We start from the raw sequence: 18,449 nt of genomic DNA, 5'->3' as shown, positions 1-18,449 counted from the left end.
TAGTGACTCATGAACAAAGACACCCAAGCCCCTTTGGACATCAACCCTTTCCAACCTCTCACCATTTAAAAAATCCTCTGTCTTTCTGTTTTTTCTACCAAAGTGGATAACTTCACACTTATTCACATTATATTCCATCTGCTATGTTCTTGCCCATTCATTTAGCTGGTCCAAGTCCCCTTGAAGCCTCCTTGCATTTTCTTCACAATTTACATTCCCACCTAGTTTTGTGCCATCAGCAAATTTTATATAGATTGGGAACAGCTGTAGCCCCAGCATAATTCGGAACCTGCGGCAGAAGAAGGGAAATTTACAGCAGAAACAAACTGAGGCTGAACTGATTAAGTTATGTTGCATAAGCAGATTCTGTCAAATTTATCTTACTATTTGTGTCCTACAAAGACCATTTAAAGGGAGAAAGATTAAATCTATGAGATATTCAGGAAATGTTTCACCCCTCTGAGCTGCATCTAAATCAGAAGAGGTAAACAGCAAGTGAGGAAGAGTTGTCTGTAAAGTCTTCATATCTCCAAAACAATTCTTGAGCAGTTCTAATATGGAAAATTTATGTGAACAAAGGACAAAGAACAGTACAGCACAGGAACAGGCCATAAGGCCCTCCAAGCCTGCGCCGATCTTGATCCTGTCTAAACTAAAACCTTCTGCACTTCCGAGGACCGTATCCCTCTATTCCCATCCTATTCATGTATTTGTCAAGATGAAAATGAGGCACAACAGTTGCAAAAAGATCACAAGTTGTGTTTTTTTTAAAATGTCTTTTCCATAAATTTTGTAATTACATTACTGAGAAATACACAACCATAGCAATTTGAAACAAAAATACCAGGAACACATCCTTTCTGACAAGAAAAGTACTTCTAGTCATCTCATACAAATTGCTAATTCCATAGGTATTCAGCACTGTATCCAGATTTCCTTTTCATTTTGAAGGGTTGATCAAGGGTTATTAAATTACTACTCATTTGGGAAAAAAGTGAAAACTTTTTACATAACTTGTTACGGCCAAGGTGAGGAGGGGATCACAGTCGCCCCTGTTGCCCTTCCTCTTATTTAACCGCAACAGAGTTTATTCCTTTTAAACAGTGGTGTGATTACCACCACAGTGAGTGTTGATCTTTTAGCTTTAATGTGATCGTGAAAGAACCAATTGGACAGGTTTTCTTGAGTTTAAACAAGAAAAAGGTAAGTTTATGATACTCAACAAGCTAAACTCGATCTAAAAGTAATTTAAAAAAAGCTACATATTCATGCACACATTCACATGAGAAACACGTGCACACAAATAGATTACAAAGTGGAAAGTAGGTTTTTGGTGGGATTAAAGTCCAGAATAAATAAAAGTTAAATACAGGTCTGAGGTTGGATGATTCAGTGGTCTTTGGGCTGGAGTTGTATTCTTGAAGACTTGGCTGGTCAAAGTGTACTTTGTGGCTGGCCCGTTTTGCTCAGGGTTTTCTTGGAGGCAGAACTGTAATTGGCTCTCTTCCCCTGGTCTCTGGTTGTAGCAGTTGTCTCTTTGTGTGTAATAAATCTCCCAGTTTTTCATAGCCTGGGGAGATGGTCACATGGTTCTCTCAATCCCCTTTGTTTTTAATGTAGTCCATAGTCTAAAACCCAAAACCCCTCTCAGGTGGCACTGTCAATGTTCACCCCCTGGAGGGACGTCTCCATTCATGAATACCTCAAGATGGCTAACGAGGGTGATCTAGATAATCTACTCAGTTAGCCAAAGCCTTGTCCTGGCTGGGCTTCTTGTTAGATTTCTGTGTCTGGTTGGGCCTTGGAAGGTGCAGAGGTGTTTCAGATGAAAATTGCGGTGGCCATCTTGGCTGTCAGTTTTTTAAAAAGTTACTGTCGGATTTTCCCCATTAAAAGTCTAAAGTAAATTTCCAACCGATTAACATTTCTCATTTGGCATATAGTGTTTTCTTGACACCTCCGCAAACACGGAATGAAATGTGACAATAGGAGCATTTCATTAGTTGTGGAAAAGAAAAAAGAAAACACACATTCATTCTTAACACTCCTCAAATTCATTAATTAATCTTATATTTGCTGCAGCTGGCTTTGTCTGCAAAAGCTATGCTGATTTTAAAAAAAATTGGAATTTTGTCTGGAATGGTCATGTGTTGTCAAATGGGGTTAAAGTTTCTCTAGTATCAGTTTGTAATACCCTGGGGATGTGCATCTCAATAAACATGTGGTTGTTGGTGAAGCTTGGTGTCTACAAATTTTCATTCTTGCTTAAGGCAAGTTCTCCTGTAGGTATAAGTTTTAATCCCTCAACTGCTGTTTTTGCAACACGTGGCCCTAACCACTCAGGTTCCAGCACCTTGATAATTTTTCTCCCGAAAGTGGTAGTGGATAATAAATTGGTTTTTAGCCCCCGTGAGGTGTCTGAGATTTCCTCTGGGCCCTTGTCCTTGATGAAATCTGAATTGAAATTGCTGGGTTTGATTACCTTTGGGTTTGGGACCTGATCATTGGGTTCTTCAGTGGGTGGGTCACACTGACTTCACTTAGTTTTCTGGTGAGTCACACAAGTGCTGTTTACTTCAGGGCATTTTTCCTTCCTTTTTCCCTTTACTGTGGGGAAGGTCTCTTTGCTAATCTGTTCCATGTCCTCTGGTACATTTCTGCTCGCAGATGTCTGTCCAACTTTCACTACACTCCCCTGAGGCACTTCAACTAGGTGAGGCATCTCACTGTTGATCTGCCTTTTTGGGAACTTTCCTTGTCCCTGCAGGTTTCTGTAAATGCTGCTAGCAGCCTTAGTAGGGTGTCTCTTTGGCCTGCATTTGCGTGGGAGAGTGTAGGGTCTAAGTTTCCCAACATTTCAGGATTGGCTAACCGGACAGTAGGGGGTTCCAGTTGGGAATCCTCCCTGCCCTCCTCTAACTGGTCCTCACTGTCCTTTTCATCCCCTTCCTCCTTAATTGTCTGACAGACTTGTGCTTGTCTGTCCCCTTTTGTTTTCAGCAGTACATGACACAATTCACCAACACTCTGCTCAAGGCTCCCAAAAAGCTGGTATGGGAATTAGAGGTGCTGGTTTTATTGCAGGTTGGGGCTTCCCGACAACGTGGCACATGTGGCAAGTTTTACAGAACTCTACCACATCTCTGTGGCGTTTTGGCCAGACAAAATGCTGTCTTATGCGAGCTTGGGTTTTTCGTACACTGACATGTCCAGCCATTGGAAGCTCATGGGCTATTCTTAGTATTTCTTTACGGTACCTTAGCGGCACCACTGTCCACTCTCTGTCCGTAGGTCTGTGAGGAGGTCTCCACTTACTCATCAGCACCTCATTCTTTAAATAGTAGCACTCTGGGACTCCCTCTGCTTCAGTTTCGGCTTGGACAGTCTGTGCTAACTTCTTTAATATTGAGTCGGCTTGTTGAGCCTCAACTACGGAAGATCTGTTTAACCCATCCTTTGGGTCCTCTAACTTCCCAAAGGTTTCAGATAACCAGACAGTAGGGTCAGCTGTCTGCAGTGCCAGTTGAGCCACCTGAGGGAGCTTGTTTGGCCATGGAGCTAGGTACCACACAGTCAGCGAAAATGCCAGGCACCTTCTCCTGCAACTGCCCTGTCTTCCTGACCTCTTTCGGTCACTCAAAACTACTGGGAAAGCTACCATCTTTGCCCCTGTCAATTCATTACCCAGGAGCAGGTCAACCCCATCCACAGGTAAACTAGGGACAATCCCCACAGTTACCATCCTGAAACTAGGTCGCACTCCAAGTGCACCCAATATAAAGGTATGGGCATACACTGCCTTCCGATACCATTCACTAACACTCTAGCATTCACTGCACTCTCTGGGAGAAAGGTCACGCCTTTTCCTAGCAGAAGGAATTTGGTGGCCCCTTTATCCCTAAGTATGACGATGGGCTTATTTGCCCCACTCGAGGGGTATGGGGTCACTTTTCCTTTGGATACAAAATCCTGGTAACCTTCAGGAATTTTGCTAAATTTTCCCGCACTCACAGCAGTATGTTTACTGTATCTTACAGCCGCAGTTAAATATACATCCTGCTCTGCTGTGCTTTCCATCAGGGCCCCTTCTCCTGCACTGGCCTGGTGTGCCCTGATTAATCCGACATGTTTTCCCTGTAGCTTCCAGCAGTCTGCTCAGAGGTGACCTGCCTTGTTACAGTGGAAACACACAGGTCTTCGGGTATCACTCCTGCTCTCAGCACTGTCCTTTTAGTGTCCCCTCTGTGTCCATCTTTCCGTTCTCGCCCAGGGCTGCTCAGGCTCCTATCACCCTCCCACCTTTTAGCCTTTTAGGGTCGTGGGGGTGCCTAAGGAAGGGTTTCCCTTCGGGTAAGGGCTTGAGTACAAGGATAAATTCATCAGCCAGAATTGCAGCTTGTTGGCCCTTTGAAACTTTTGTTCCTCTACGTGGATTTTAATAGAAAGGGGAAGTGAGTTTTTGAACTCCGAGAAGAATCATCTCTCTGAGATTTTCATATGTGGACTGTATCTTAAGTATCCTTATCCATGGGTCAAAAGCAAGCTGCTTAACTCTTTCAAACTTGAGGTGTTTGGTCAGGCTGCTTTTGAAGGGTTCTGAATTTCTGGCGGCACATTTCTGGTACTAGCTTATTTGCCTGCAGGATAGCATTTTTAGGCATCTCATAATCTAATGAGTTTTCATCTGGCAACAGTGAATAAACCTATTGGACTTTTCCTGTTAGCTCACTTTGTAACAACAGAGTCCAGCTCTCTGCCAACCATTTCAGCTGTCTTGTTAGCTTTTCAAAAGTGGCAAAAAATGCTTCCACATCCCCCTTATTGAACTTTGGGATCAACTGGGAGAATTTTAAGAGCTCAGTACACAGTCCTGAGCTAGGGGTAGCTTCCTTACTAGCCGTGCCTTCACTGGATGTACTGGGTCATCCCCTAGTTAATTCAAGGTGCCTTAACTCTCTTTCCTCCTTCTCTTTCCAGAAAGCTCTCTTTTTCCCTTTATTTTTCCCTTCTTTGACACCCTCGCTGCTCTTTCTCTCTCTGAAATTCTGATTCTAGTCTCCTCTCTTCTAATTGCATTTTAGCTAACATTACCCTTTCTGTTTCTGACTCTAACCCTGTCTTGCAATCTTTAGGTTCAAGTGAAAAATGGTTGGCCACAAGTCTTAGGATTTCAGATTTCTTAGCTTTTGAACAGAAAGCAATCCCTAACTGCCCGGCTACATTTCTCAACTCTTCAATAGATAGGGTCTTTAACCTGTCCCAGGTTACTTGACTCTGGCTTAGGAAAGTACGGGCCTCAAATGTGGACATGTTAGTATTCTAGCAATGAAAACCACAAGAAAACCTCTACTGAAGTTTTTTAAATTTTTACTAGGGATCAATTTGGTTTCCCACTACCAATTTCTCATTTGTCGTTGGGTTATGACCCCAGTCGAGCCCCCAAATTTCTATTATGGCCACGTGAGAAGGCGGTCACAGTCGCCCCTCTTGTCCTTCCCTTTATTTGACCGCAACAGGGTTTCCTTTTTTAAACAGAAGTTGTACTTACCACCTCAGTGAGCATTTTACCTTTTACCTTTAATGTGATTGTGAAAGAACCAGACAGGCTTTCTTGAGTTTAACAAGAAAAAGGTAAATTTATTACACTCAACAAGCTAAACCCGATCTAAAAATAATAAAACAAAATATGCTACACATTCACATGAAGATCACACACACACAAATAGATTACAAAATGGAAAGTAGGTATTTTGGTGGGATTAAAGTCCAGAATAAATAAAAGTTAAATACAGAGTCTGTGGTTGAATGATTTGGTAGTCTTCGGGCTGGAGTTGTTGGCTTGAAGTCTGGGCTGGTCAAAGTGCACATTGTGGCTGGCCCGTTTTGCTCAGGGTTTTCTTGGAGGAAGAATTATAGATGGCTCTCTTCCCCTGGTCTCTGGCTGTAGCAGTCTGTAGACTTGGTGGGTCGACAATCGCAGAGGGTTTTCACACTTCACGTTTTCTGGAGAGAGAGAGAGAGAGACAGGGAGGCACACAGCCTTCTCTGCTGCTGCACACTCAGTTACTGCTTGTCCCTTTGTGTGTAACAAAACTCCAAGTTTTTCACAGCCTGGGGAGATGGTCACATGGTTCTCTCAATCCCCTTTGTTTTTAATGAGTTCCAAAGTCTAAAACCCAAAACCTCTCTCAGGTGATATTGTCAGTGTTTACCCCCTGGAGGGATGTCTCCATTCATGAATGCCTCAAGATGGCTTTGAATGTGCTGCTAATGAGGGTGATCTGGATAATCTACTCAGTTAGCCAAAGCCTTGTTCTGGCTGGGCTTCTTGTTAGACTTCTGGCTCTGGTTGGGCCTTGGAATGTGCAGAGGTGTTTCAGATGCAAAATGCCATCTTGGCTGCCAGTTTTTTTCAAAGTTAACTGTAGTATTTTCCCCATTAAAAGTCTAATGTAAGTTTCCAACAGATGAATTAATATTCCACATTTGGCATATAGTGTTTTCATGGCAAACTCCTGAGAACTTCTAGAGTGAAATATTATAATGTACATTGAATTACATTGAGTCTATAGCACAGAAATATGACATTCGGCCCAACTGGCCTATGCTAGCATTTATGCTCCATACGAGCCTCCTCCCAACCCTCTATATCTAAGCATACTCTTCTATTCCTTTCTCCCTCATATACTTCTCTAGCTTCCCCTTAAAGGCATCTATGTTAGTCGCCTCAATTACTCCTTGTGGTAGCGTGCTCCACATTCTTACCACTCCTTGGGTGGCCTATAGAAAAGCATTGCTAAAACCACGAGATTTTGAACAGCACACAGCTGGCTATATGAGTAGATTAGAGTCTCCAACCTCAGGAGTATCTGTCAGTGTGGTCACACCTCATTTTTAACATCGATGGTTTAGAATTTCCACTACAGGTCTGAAAGGTCTATTGCAATTCAATCTATCTAAATTCAGTTTCCATGTTGTCAAATATTTCAGAAAGGAACAACATATCTTTAAGTTAACTGTAGGATTTTCCCCATTAAAAATCTAATGTAAGATATCTTTATGATACATATCTTTTGTATGCCAAGTTCCATCTAGTAAACATGCCAAATTTAAAGTCAGTTAGCCTTGTTTTATTCAAGATATTTGAGTATGCGCTTCTACCCTCCTACTAAACTTTAACCTATCATTGCAAGTAATAAATTACCACATTTTCACACACACAACTTGAATTGTCTGTTTTATCAGTCTTGGTCCTTTTAGATTTGAATGTTTGAATATAAACATAACCATTGTGTGTCCAATTGGGGTAAAATATATAACGTTGTATTGGATCTGCACTGAATAGTAATCTTAACAGAGAAGCTCAGAGTATCTGAATAAAAGTAAAACTAACTACACAATACAGACCGGTTTAAAGAATACAACATGTACCCAACATTGCCGCTTCACTGTTTATCACATTTCTGTTCATGGAACTTTGCTGTCTACAAATTTGACTGCCATCTTTCCCTATATTACAACAGTGACTACATTTCCAAAGGTAATTAATGAGCTTCAAGTGCTTTGGGGCACCCTGAGGACATAAAACAGTTCTACAGACTCCAGTGATCTAGCTGTGCACAGAATGTCAAGCTGTGTCAAGGTTTGCACTGAAACAGTTCGACCTTTGTACAGGGAGAGAACGCTTCACATCAGATAGACAATTGTATTTTGGATCCATTTTATTCAGTGCTATCTAAATTTTTGAGGGTTAAACCTGAGACAAAGATCCCAGTTCTCCACTCCTCCACCATCCAAATCCAGCCTCTGGAGGCTAAAATACAGCATTTGCTCCCTATAGATGACTAGTAATTAAAGATGCACATGCATCATTTGATAACCAGTGGACTATCTGTTCATTCGTAGATTCTTTTACTTGTTTTTGCCATTGTGGCTCCAGTCAAACAGCAGTCACTCAGTTGTCAAGCACTAAGGAAATATAAAGCGGCACTGCCTGCAGAGGATTCATTTATCCCGCTCCAAATGGGTACCACTACTAATACTTTTTTTTAAATGGATCACCATAACAAGTCCTGGGCATTCAATGACTAACTCAAGCTATTTCGAGTTGCACCTCTTAGCATTCAGAATGTGGCTCATTGCTTGTCCCAAAGTATTCACCGTTTTCAGTCTGCTAAAACAGCTTTCCTCCAAAGTGATAATGATCCAATCATTAAGCTAAAACTCTCAGATTTTAGTGTATATCAATTCTGTTTGATTCGTTTCTTCACATTTGATATCAATAAGAAAATGAAAATTCAAGTACCTCCTGGTCTTCTCTTTGAATTTCTGCAAGCAGCTTAGTATGATCCCTTAAACTTTAATAACTCATTAAAGTTCTGAAGTGGCTTTCTCACAGGCAGTCATAAATCCAAATGAACCACATTATAGAGACATCTGTCTGATTAAATTACCATTGATTTCAAATTTCAATCATAAAACTGGCTCGTTGGAAAACTGACATTAAAGGCTGGTTTCCTGTTTTGTTCTGAAAGCTGCATTTGTGTCTTTAAAAGGCTCACTCTGCTCTGTGCTGTGCTATGGTATTTGAACTTTCTACCCTCCCCAGAAAAAAAACTTTCCATTTAAGTCACTGCGTTTTTAAAATACCAGATAATGAAAATGTTAGAGAAAAGTCACATCAACTTTTTTTTTTAAATTTACACTTCAATCCTTAAAAGATCCTAGCATTCTTGTACCAAAATTAGATCCGTAACTAGTTAATTGGTTTTGCCTTTGTGTGGAGACAGGGGAAAGAATTCTCAAGCTTTGGGCTGTGTTTCAAGAGGCAAATCATTGCAACAAAACCTGAAGTAAAAGGGTTGTGAGTGCTGGATATCCAAAATATAAACTGAAAATGCTAGAAATGCTGAGCAAGCCCACCAACATCTAAAACAGCGAGATAGGTTAACATTCAGGGATAATCTTTCATCAGAACACAAGAGGTCCTGGACTTTGGTTTCAGATTCGGACTAAAGAAATTTCATTGCAGAAAATGCTCCCCCTTCAATGCAGATTGTGGAGAATACCTTGGAGTTGTTACTAATACAGCATACAAGCTTTTCTTTAAAAATGTTGATTCTCTCTCATACCATTTGATTTCCAACCTTTCTTTTCAAGAAAGCAATGTCTCATGAAAACATAAAACATTGTGAAACAAGTACACATTCTTTCCACAGATCTTGTAGAATTTACCCGATCATAGACTCTACCCCACCTATTAAATCTGTTGAAGATTATTTAATTATTCTCTAAACCCCAAAAGGTAAGCAAATTAACTTTAGAATATCTATCATGTCTCCATGTCAGCCCTGACCTGAAAAGGTCTCACTCTGTCTCATGTCTAGCCCTGTGAATTACATACATTCATACAATGGCACATCATCAATAAATCATAGACAAACGCTTCACCCAAAAAAACAGTGCAGCAAAGGACTGTGGTAAAGATTGGAACATACAGGGTATTTTAGAGGCGCTATTGGTATAGCTTTCTTTCACTAAAATATAAAACCATGAATGCAAAGCTCAAAAAGAGTTTACTGAAAAAAAAAAGATGGGATCTAAAAAAACAATTTACTGCTAAATTTATAAAATATATATCAATAATTTTCATCACAGCAAATAAAAGTGAGTATTATATGAAGTTTAGTTTCATAAAGTGTACAAATGTGGCAAAGACATTGTGGGGGAAAAGAAGGGACTGAAAAATAAATGTGCTGAAGCTCTCAAAAGCCAGTGGGGACGTTTTTACCATTGGGCAATGTGATAAAATGGGTGATTTATGTTGATAGTGGGGGATTCAGCGATGCTAATGCCATTGAATGTCAATGTGAGATGGTCAGATTCTTGTTGTAGATAGTCATTGCCCTGCATAGTGCCAGAAGCGGGCAAAGGTTTAATATTACAACTGAAAGTCAGCACCTCCGACATTGCAGCATTCCGTCAGTACTGTGCCGAGGTGTCTGTCTGAATTACGTGCTCAAATTCTGGTGTATGGAAAAAAATGAAAACCTCTTTTTCCAAAGCGAGAGTGTTACGACTGAGCTAAGGCGGATGCCTAAACACATTTAATGTCTAGCCTAAATATTTGATAGTACTGCAACGGTTTTATAGACATAAAATGGGTGCCTAAGCATCCAATATGATGAACGGAATGCATGCCCGTATTTCACGCCAGAAGTGTGCCATCTACCATATTGATAAAAGCTCATCCATAGGGGTCCAGGACTGATGCCTGAAACAGGGTGTTAGGCCCTTTGCATGTGCCAATAGGGCACTTCAGTACTGCACTGAAACGTCAGCCTAGATTATGTACTCATGTCTCTGGAGAAGGGGCTTGAGCCCATGAACTTCTGAATCAGAGTCAACAGTGCTATCACTTAATCAAGGTTGACATTTAAATGTTCTTATTTTATTGATAAAGACAAAAATGTTTTATTTACAACTACTCAAATAGCATCATGATAATATTTGACAATATTAAGTGCACACAATTACTTAAAATAGTTTCATATAAAAGTATAATAATCCAAATAAACAAAGGAATGCAGTTGTGGAGAATTCTGACTTAATCTTCAAAAAAGTAACACCCCAACCCCCAAAAAATAAATGAATATAAAAAAGGTCGTAAAGGGAGTTTCTCAGTTTTTTGTTCACAAAGACAAATTTACTTTTGCCAAACTAGAGAAGGGAAGAGGCTCAGCATGGCGGCTTGAATGACAAGATTCTATGTGAATTTGTGGCGATCTTGAAAGCAAACTAAAAAGAAAACTTAATAGACAACATATATCAATAAGATTCAGTCTTCGCAGGTGCTCCATCAGAGCATGTGTCAATCAAAAAATAAAAGCTGAGGCAGAATCATCAGGCTTTGCTTTCCATAGATCTCTATCAAGTACACAAGCTGAGGGCATGATCAGTTGGATGGGGATAGCCTGAAAATGCTGAAGTGCTAGAAGAAAATTTCAACAAAATAATATTAACTTTTAAAACAAGACTGTGTGAGACAAAGATTTATGTTTGTGCTGCAGGAATTGTCATTTAAAATATAATAATTGCAGATGGCATATGAAGGGAAGTATGGAAATATTTTTGTGACTTATGAGAAGACAAACAATATTCAGCACCTAAAAAAACAATTCCTCTGGGTACTCACACAACTGCCATCTAGGAGATATCTCGGAGATAGCTCAGCATAAAGTGTTAAAGGACCGATATTTGAATTTTTAAAAATAGCAAATTCACATGGAAACAGGGCAGGTATTCAATGCGTACCTTTCAAAATCTGTATATTATTACTTCCTAAAGAACACAGGTAAGATTTTCTACATCTTAGCAGTACTGAGCATGATAACAAATATTGTGTGCCCAAAGAATGGAGTCAACTGGATGGCTATTTGTGAGCAATCAACAAAGTGCTGTAATCATCATGGCACACCAGCACCAAGGCAAAACTGAGCAGCTAAATGAGTTAAAGCAACTTTTAAAAACTGGGTGTACAAAACATTTCCACCGGACATTAAATGTTATTGAATGCCGGTTGTACGTCCCAAGATCTGTTTTGTATATGAGCCTGTGTCGGTGCAGCACTCGGTTATAAAGTATAATATCAGTTACATTAAAGGACCATAGAAAATGTTTTGAAAACCAGTTTCAGAAGAAGATTTGCAGATTTAATAGAATAGTCACTTTGCCAGCAAAGAAAAACTAAGTCAATTCTACTCATATTAGATGCAGCAATGCCCTTTTAAGAGAGTGCAGTGGATTAAATTATTTTTCAACGAATTTTAGATTGATCCCAACTTCATTTATATAAAATGTTACATGAAGAGCCCATCGGCTACATCTCAATTACTGAATAATTTCAGGCATTTCCCAAAAGAGAGGAGGAAAGAAACACACTCTTTTCACTACTATTTGACAAAGTACTATCAGCTTTAGCAGTACATTTGATATTATGGCAAAGATCTGCATTTATCCAGACTTATTTTTCACTTCACAAACCACACAGAATTCATTTTTCCTTTATCAGAATATCAGCTTTCAACGTACCTAATTTCTTCCAGCTTCTGAACCATTTCACTTAAGCAAGAAAACCTTCCTGTGTGCCAGTTCTTCCTGTTAGAGTATGACCTTTGCATATGACTTTTAGCTCAAGTCTGCGTCAGATTTTCATACGGGAGCTGAGTCTCCTGTCAGATGATGTGGATAAGAAGATTTTACCCAGTCCCCTATCCCCAAGTTCACCAACTGAGGTCCAGTTTTATAGCCTTCTTGCACTACAGGCCTGGGGTTCTCAGGTCCCACACCTTGGTAGATGGCACAACGGGCGTGTTGCTACCTCTGATTTGGTCACAAATGGACTGAAGCCCCATATATATAGGCCAGTTTCATATTTCCTACTGTCCAGCATATTGCTGGAGTCTTGAAGGTTGATAGCAGCAGAATAAACTACAAAAATTAATATGCTGCTTAGGGTACAAGGTCTTTCTACACTAATCTTACACTCACCAAAGGAGAAAAAAAATAAGTTCACTGATTATCAGCCACATGTTTGCCAGATCAGTTAGAGGTGATAAGCCCCTTCCTGAAGGATATGCAAAAAACACTGGTAAACCAGTTGGATTTTTACAAACACCCAGCAGCTTTGAAGTCATTTTTCTGATACCAGGCTGCAAATTCAATTTCACAACTTGCCAAACTAGTACCAAACTGCTAGGCTATCATACCCTGATAAAGACACGTCTGATGAAGGGACCCACCCAAACACTAACCTATCGTTCTCCTAAAGGTAATGGACCGACCTGCTGTAGATTTCTAGCACTTCCTGATAATTTTTATATCTAAGCTATGACTATTTGTCCGTGTAACTAAGATTTCACTGTAACTCATTACCTCAATCCAAGGAATCAGGTAGACAATTTAATCACGATCCTTAGCACCTTCAGATTTTTATACATGAGAATTTTTTTTTAAAGTATCTTCATTGCTCAGAATGTGTATTGATTATACTATATGCCTGAATGATAAAGCAGTACATGTTCTGGCATGTCATCCTCCAAACTACTGATCATCTCTAATCCCTGAGCTTCAATCTCTTTACTCACCTCACTGCAGAAAGTTATTGGGTCATCATGGTTTACAGGACTATCAGCCACTTGTGAAATGGCTTCTTCTATTAAATTGTTTTAAATTTCGACAGCCAATTGTGTATTGAAGGAAGCTACTACAAGGAGAAAATAATTAAAACCTGCTGGTATTTTAGACCAGCTTATTTAAGATATAAATCTCCCTGCTGATCAAAGGATCCAAGCATCAAAGGGTTCATAAATTAAATCCATTATCAAACAGGACACACAGGGCTAAATAACTATCGGCAATGTCACTGTACGTATGGGTTAATGTTCTCATCCCAAGTTCCTCTCTCTCTCATTTTAATGGAATTGTTCACCCATTAATCTATTAAAAGTAACAAGTTAGGAATTTGATATAAGTGTTTGTACAATATCACCAGTAATTTGCCACGTGACCCTTCTACCAGAACTGGAAATAATCCTGGAAATCAATATCAATAATTCATCTGTTTGTGCTGCATAAGTTGATTTCAGCCAAGCACTGGCACTAAATTTGGCCTCAGGACCCTGAACGAGGGATGGGTAAACCAGACAGAATTCACCTCCATTGACCACCTGCTAAAAGAATGCACCTGAGGGTGTCAGGTGAGAATCAGTTCAGGCTCAACTCTGTGAAATAGCTTGCCCACACTCTGTCTAGGTTCATGCATAAAGAACAGTCAGTTGAGTGAGAGATGGGAAGCGTTTAAAGCATATGGAGCTGTATCTAAAATGTTACTGCCTTTAGGAAGAAGGGAGAAATTGGATGAAGCAAAAAATCTAGCCTGTATTAGATATTCTGCAGCAAAAAAAGGGCCCATCTTTAACGTGAATGTCGAAACTCATCAATTTTGGAAGATGTCCTCAGCCACATCAGTTCAATTTTAATACTACCAACTCGTTATCAGTTGCCTTCACAACAAACCTCATGCACTAAAATTCCAGTCATGGAATGTAGTTAGATTTCACTATCTTCAAACATCTCAATTAAACTGGTGAATATACAGCAGTTGGCATTTTACCTAAATAGAAAATAAAATACTGTTATTTTGAATTTATTTTATTTAAGTGGATAGTTAAAATGTAGACTAATCTACATCCTTCTACCTCTCTGTATCTGTCATACTATAACATTGATTTCAGGATTTCAGAATTGAAAAACTCCTTCCCTCTCTCTGTCTTCTTTACTGTCAATCATCAGATCTTTGGTGTCACCTATTCACTCCCTATTCTTTTCAATCTTAGTATGTCCTAAACTCTTCAAAAACTCAACAGTAGATGGTTGGGTGGGGGCTTAGTTCAGGTGGAGCCTGCACACTGAGCAACCTTCTCCCACAAACTCTTATTCTAAACCAGCAATGCAACACCAACAACTTATATCTATGTTGCACTTTTAACATAATAAAATATCCCAATGCACTTCACGGTAGCATTATAAAGCAAAATTAGACACTGAGCCGCGTTAGCCAATATTAGCACAGATGGTCAAAACCTTAGTCAGAGGTAGGTTTTAAGCAGTGTCTTGAAGGAAGAAAGAGAGGTAGAGAGTTAAAGAGGTTTGGGGAGGAATTCCAGAGCTTAAGGCCCAGGCAGCTGAAGGCATGGCCACCAATGGAGGAATGTTTAAAATCGGGGTTGCTCAGGAGGCCAGAATTGAATCAGTGCAGATATCTCAGAGGTTTGTGGAGCTGGAGGAGATTACAGAGATAGGGAGGGGCAAGACCATGGAGGGATTTGAAAACAAGGATCAGAATTTTTAAATCAAGGTGTTGCTTGACTGGGAGCCAATGTAGGTCAGTGAGCATAGGAGTGAAAGGTGAACAGGGCTTGATGCAAGCAAGGACACAAGCAGCACAGTTTTTGATGGCCTCAAGTTTACAGTAGTTCATTTTTATTTGTTCTTGGGATGTGAGTATCACTGCAAGATCAGCATTTATTGCCCATCTCTAATTGTCCTTGAGAAGGTGGTGGTGAGCTGCCTTCTTGAACTGCTGCAGTCCATGTGGTGTAGGTACACCCAGTGCTGTAAGGGAGTGAGTTCCAGGATTTTGACCAAGCAACAGTGAAGAAACGGTGATATATTTCCAAGTCAGGGTGGTGAGTGACTTGTAGGGGAACCTACAGGTGGTTGTGATCCCATTTGTCTGCTGCCCTTGTCCTTCTAGGTGGTAGAGATCACAGAAGCCTTGGTGAATTGCTGCAGTGCATCTTGCAGATGGTACATACTGTTGTCACTGTGCACCAGTGGTGGAGGGAGTGAATGTTTAAAGTAGTGGATGGGGTGCTGATCAAGCAGGCTGCTTTGTCTTGGATTGTGTCAATCTTCTTGCATGTTGTTGGAACTGCACCCATCCAGGCAAGTGGAAAGTATTCCATCACGCTCCTGACTTGTGCCTTGGAGATAGTGAATAGGCTTTGGGGAGTTAGGAAGTGAGTCACTCACCACAGAATTCCCAGCCTCTGACCTGCTCTTGTAGCCATAGTATTTAAATGGCTGGCCCAGTTAAGCTTCTAGTCAATGGTAACCCCCAGGATGTTGATGGTGAGGGATTCAGTGATGGTAATGCTGTTGAATGTCAAGAGGAGATGGTTAGATTCTTTCTTGTTGAAGAAGTTAATTGCCTGGCACTTGTGTGGTGCAAATGTTATTGGCCACTTATCAGCCCAAGCCTGAATGTTGTCCAGGTCCTGCTGCATGCAGGCATGGACTGCTTAAGTATCTGAGGAGTTGCAAATGGTACTGAATACTGTGCAATCATCAGCGAGCACCCCCACTTCTGACATTATGATGGAGAGAAGGTCATTGATGAAGCTGCATATTGGTTGGGCCTAGGACACTACCCTGAGAAACCCTTGCAGCGATGCCTTGAGTCTGAGATGATTGGCCTCTGACAACCACAATCATGTGGGAGGCCAGCCAGGAGTGCATTGGAATAGTCAAGTCTACAGCTAACAAAGGCATGAATTAGGGTTTCAGCAGCAAATCAGCCGAGGCAGGGGTGATGCCGGGCAATATTACAGAGGTGTAAATAGTGATCACAGCCAACGCTATGCTGAACAGATAAGCAGTTTACCTGCTCCCTCATTGAATTAACTCTAATTCAATGAGTGAGCTAATTCCTGCCTGATCAGTTTTATTTCGTAGTGGAAAACTGGTAAATATTTGAAGCATTGGAAGGTACAAGACTATGAGCAGGGATGTGGGATTACTTTCAGATTGCTACATCAAAGAGAAGGCTGAATGGCCTAGTTCTGTGATATATACATCTATGGTGCAATGATGATTCAACACAAAATAACGTCAATGCATTCATTTGTCCGAAAATTCAGTTAGGGAATGCCACACTCAAACCAGGTACATCTCCCACTAAAGTAGGGCAACAACAGTGGAAACCAATAATTACCGTACTGTTATCAATGTCTCAAAAGAGGTCATTACTTATTGGAGGACATGATTGTGCAATAGTACATTTGTGGCAGAACAATTTTTTTATTATACTTTTCCATTTCAAGAATTTTATTTTCAACAATTTTTAAAAATCTGTTTCTTTAAACGGATATTGCAACATTTTCACATTAATAACTGATGAAATATAATTTTCATTTGCATGATAGAATGCAGCAAACGAGTAACAAAACATAAATATTGCTAGTCAATACCACAACTCTGAGGGATGAATTTAATTAAACAATGTTTCAATGTTGTTTCTCATTATCTGTAAACATTGTATGCTAGACTTTTGTTATACAACTCTCTATAATATACTCCACAGTCTCAGGTATACTATGACCTAGAAATTACCATTACTGATATCATATGAATGGTTGGGCATTCAAATGACATTCCTCTGCCTGCACTTTTGGCGGAGGTATTAACTCGTTAAACATTCATCTGCTGTCGCCAATAGGAATTCTTAGGCTCGTATTTCTTAGTTCCTTCTTATTTTGTTTAAAATGTTCAGTGTGAGACTTTAATGCAATTTTGAAATTGAAATTTAATGAACAGGCCCATCAAGAATCTTTTGTAAGTGATTTCATATATTCCAGTATTATTTCTCAGTGCTACAAAGATATCTTTTTGAGAAAAAATTATGAATCAGTGTTTCATTGTGCAACGGATATGGCGAATTAGAAGTTTTAACGTGTTAGTTGCCAGTACTCTTATTTTTTGCATGTCTTTTTTTAAGCTATGTTTTTGCCCATTTATGGCCTCTGTGCAACTTTTCAGAGCAACCTAAAATACCATTAGTTCTTATCTACCCTTATAATAGTTACTGGCTTGGCACCCTAGTGCCAGGTTACAATCAATGTCTGTAATGCATGGCTGAACCTTTCGGAGAATGTTCTAGTATTTTATAAACCACAATGGAAAAAGTGCAGCAGTAGGCATGAGGTTCAGTAAACGTAATAAAAATATTTTCTATTTTCATCAAACCACTAAGCTTCATAATAACAAGCAGTCGCATTTTACAGATGAAAAAGTGGCACATATTCTGCAGTCTACAAAAGCTAGTCACTTACAGGATGAAAAGAAAGGGGTCTTGGAAAGTAAGTAACTTTTATTCGAGCCTCCACTGGCAAAAATGTAATTAGTATATTTGTATTTTCTCTCTTCCATTTTATTTTCAATAATATTGACCTCCTTCTCTTTAGGTTTCTTGGAGACATGTCTAACCAATTTATTGGAGTTCCTTGAAGGAGTTACATGGGCTGTGGGTAAAGGGGAACCGGTGGATGTATTGTACTTAGATTTTCAGATGGTATTTGATAAGGTGCCACATCAAAGGTTATTGCAGAAAATAAAAGCTCATGGTGCAGGGGATAACATATTGGCATGGGTAGAAGATTGGCTAGCTAACAGGAAACAGACAGTAGGCATAAATGGATCATTTTCTGGTTGGCAAGATGTAATGAGTGAAGTGCCACAGGGATCTGTGCTGGGGCCTCAACTTTTTACAATTTATATAAATGACTTAGATGAAGGGACTGAAGGTATGGTTGCTAAATTTGCTGATGACACAAAGATAGGTAGGAAAGTAAGTTGTGAAGAGAACATAAGGAGGCTACAAAGGGGTATAGATAAGTGAAATGATTGGGCAAAGACCTGGCACATGGAGTATGATGTGGGAAAGTGTGAGATTGTCCACTTTGGTAGGAAGAATAAAAAAGCATATTATCTAAATGGAGAGAGATTGCAGAGCTCTGAGATGCAGATGGACCTGGGTGTCCTTGTGCATGAATCACAAAAGATTAGTATACAGGTACACCACGTAATTAGGAAAGCTAACAGAATGTTAT

At 39.9% G+C, this 18,449-nt stretch overlaps 1 protein-coding gene across 3 annotated transcripts in view; it reads right to left on the bottom strand.

Moving 5' to 3' along the window:
- LOC137358266 (proto-oncogene tyrosine-protein kinase LCK-like) overlaps positions 1–18,449 on the bottom strand; it is a 134,116-nt gene that overhangs the window by 105,818 nt on the left and 9,849 nt on the right. The window contains exon 1 of one of the 3 annotated variants that reach the window (XM_068024181.1): positions 12,091–12,663. The exons of 1 other annotated variant lie outside the window; for it this stretch is intronic. The gene's annotated coding sequence lies outside the window, so the exon portion shown is untranslated. Of the gene's footprint in view, positions 1–8,305; positions 8,466–12,090; positions 12,664–18,449 lie in introns of those variants that run through there. One more of the 3 variants, XM_068024191.1, reaches the window with a different exon arrangement.

The sequence above is a fragment of the Heterodontus francisci genome, chromosome 3 (assembly GCF_036365525.1).
Source record: "Heterodontus francisci isolate sHetFra1 chromosome 3, sHetFra1.hap1, whole genome shotgun sequence".
NCBI classification, from domain to species: domain Eukaryota; kingdom Metazoa; phylum Chordata; class Chondrichthyes; order Heterodontiformes; family Heterodontidae; genus Heterodontus; species Heterodontus francisci.
The sequence above is the reverse complement of the archived record's forward strand: the minus strand, read 5'-3'. Positions and strand labels throughout refer to the sequence as shown.